This window comes from Oncorhynchus nerka, linkage group LG9a (genome assembly GCF_034236695.1).
Source record: "Oncorhynchus nerka isolate Pitt River linkage group LG9a, Oner_Uvic_2.0, whole genome shotgun sequence".
Classification (NCBI taxonomy): Eukaryota; Metazoa; Chordata; class Actinopteri; order Salmoniformes; family Salmonidae; genus Oncorhynchus; species Oncorhynchus nerka.
Genome location: NC_088404.1, coordinates 8,292,215 through 8,295,391, shown reverse-complemented (window position 1 = coordinate 8,295,391; position 3,177 = coordinate 8,292,215).

The window sequence follows — 3,177 nt, the reverse complement described above, 5'->3', positions numbered from 1 at the left end:
TAGGGTATCCCTCCGATGTCACGTGGGGTGACTATAGGGCGAAACGGTAATGACGATATTCCAGTTATAATCCGTTAATTGTACACCAAATGTTTAAGTATTGATAAAAAATATGTATTTAGTATGATATATATTAAAGTCTACGAGTATTTCGGGGGATTATAGACTTAATTTTCACCAGCAGAGAGGAACGTTACATAAAAAATAAATACAAGCGTTCTAGGGCCTTCTAGTTGACAAATCAGAAAGCTTCCCTGTGCTACTTTAAATATGAACTGGAGGTATGTTTGCAAACGACACCATGGATAGTGAGTTCAACTAAAGGTAGTAGTTCGTGTTGTCGAGACTAGAGCTGAGCAGGGGGTGCGTTTTCCTGGTCTGTTTTATGGATTTTGTAGTATAGAAAATATTGTCTGGACAGCCTAAAAATCCCCAAATTAGTCTAAGTCAAAACACTATTATTGTGAAAATAAACTTTTGTAATCAAAAAGTAGTTTGAATGTGTTTTGACATTGGTCGCTTGCTTTACTTTGACATTTTTATCACAATAAATAATAAATATATAAAAATAAAAACCAAAAGTGAAAAGTACAGGTGCCCAGTCGATGAATTGCACTCATACCGAACATACAAATAAGCATGGGCTATTCTACTGTATACTGCAGTGGTTCCCAACCAGTGTGCTGTGGCACATTTGTGTGCCTTGAGGAAACGTGACCTGTAGAATGCACATGTAATTTTGAATTGCAAGTACCAGTGCTGGTCAGATTAAAACATCAAATAGCACGTGGTTACATCTGTATCGTTGATTCAAGTCTGGCGTGCTCAGGCTGTGGTTACATTTGTATGTAGAGAATATGTTCCCTAATGATTGGATGGTTATAGGGTCACCCCATAGAGAATAATAGAGGCCTCTAGCGGCCAAAGGGCCATTTTAGTATGGGCAGTGCCATTGAGGGCTTCCACCATTTTAAAGTAGTTATTAACGTCGTCATCTGGGTGGGGATTCCTATGGGTTGTAGCCTCAATAGCGCTGCCAATGCTGTCACATACGCTATAATGGCACAGATATGAAGATGAGTCCTCTTATCTATCTCTATGCATTTGTCTCATTTGAGGGCACAGATATGAAGATTTTTTTTTTTTTTACCTTTATTCAACCAGGCAAGTCAGTTAAGAACACATTCTTATTTTCAATGACGGCCTGGGAACAGTGGGTTAACTGCCTGTTCAGGGGCAGAACGACAGATTTGTACCTTGTCAGCTCGGGGGTTTGAACTCGCAACCTTCCGGTTACTAGTCCAACGCTCTAACCACTAGGCTACGCTGAGTCCTCTTATCTATCTCTATGCATTTGTCTCATTTGTGGGCACAGGTAGATGAGCTTTACTAGTGGAGATAGAGTGTGGCTCCTATCAACGTAATTGTCTGCATCATTTCCAATCCCCCATATTCTCCGATCCCCCTAGCCCTATCATCACTCCCCTAATTGGAGTAATGGACCAGAATACTTTTTTATTCATCACAATTTTCTTTAACCAATTTTGGTCTTTAATGCAGGGCCGACAGACAAGTTCCTCACTTCTCCACCTTCCGCCTTCCATTTTTTTTTGCGGTAATGCTGCAAATTAGTTTGTTATAATTTTGAATAGAGCAATCATTTGTTAGCAAAGTCATATGTTTCATTTTGATTTGTCTGAAAATCATTAGCACATTCAAGTCTGATTAGGCTTAGCCAGAAGTCAGTTACAGTATTTCTTAATATGGCTCTGAACTTAGCTATACTACAGCCCTCTGCCATAGAAACAAACGGAGCATGGCTTTGTATCCGTGGTTACACTTTTACAATGCAGAAACCCCACTTGTCTGTAGCCCAAGCGGTTCGAAATTAAATACCTATTTTACCAGAGCTACAATTGAGGGTTTTTTTCTGGGCAGATTTGCGAGACGACGCTTTTAAATAGGTACACACAAATTAACCATCATGAGTAAGGAACTATTAAAACTATAAATAATATTTAAAATAAACTCTATTTAATAACACCGTTTGTCACCAGAACCTAGATGGTTTGCAGTGTGGATCAGATGGCTTGTAGGTCATTACCACTATATAAATAGTAATAATAAACTATACAAATCAATAGGGACATGTTGTATCCCATCAAGGTGTGCCACAGTTCAAAAACAGGTTGGGAACCACTGCATCATTACCATACAGGACTATACAGTAGGACAATACAGTAAAGGATGCTATACTGTGTGGGAAGTGGGCATAACTATCAATCTTTCAAATAAGTTGAGCTATTACATAAGCCTGCCTGGAGTGTCAGGTGGGCGTGGTTTGCACTTCTGGGACTCTTCTATTGGTTCCATTGCGCCAGAAAAGCTCAGTCAAGAACAGCTAAAGTATTTAAAATGATTCCAAATAGCATTTGAACCCAGGTCTGGCCAATGGCTTACTATAAATCTGTGTAGTTATGTAATAACCATATACCCCTATGGGCCAACGTCAGTAAATCTGCTGCTGAATGGACATGACATTGTACATTTCATAAGACGGTACTGTAAATGAATAGCAACGCGCTGTATGTCTGCGTGTCTTTTCAATACAGAGGCCCTGGTCAATAGTAAAAACTATACTGTCTGTGTGTCCCCACTTGAAATATACACCCCAGGTCATTAACAAAATGACCTACTTATTTTTCTTTTGGGGGGGGAGGGGGAGTGGAGTCAGTTACCACAGATGGACCACAGCTTGCTGGAGGAGGGTTCTATGTGGCATGGCATGATTTGTGGCATGACGTGTGGCATGACGTGTGGCATGATGTGTGGCATGTGGTGTGGCATGATGTGTGGCATGACGTGTGGCATGATGTGTGGCATGTGGTGTGGCATGATGTGTGGCATGATGTGTGGCATGACGTGTGGCATGATGTGTGGCATGTGGTGTGGCATGATGTGTGGCATGAGGTGTGGCATGATGTGTGGCATGTGGTGTGGCATGATGTGTGGCATGATGTGTGGCATGTGGTGTGGCATGACGTGTGGCATGATAGGAACATAGTGTGCCACTCAAAGCATAGTCTTACATGTTCCTCCCATTCCTCTCATTTCCCCAAAGGTGTCTGTGCACCACATTCAGGCTGACTGCCCACTGGGTGCTATTCTATAAATACT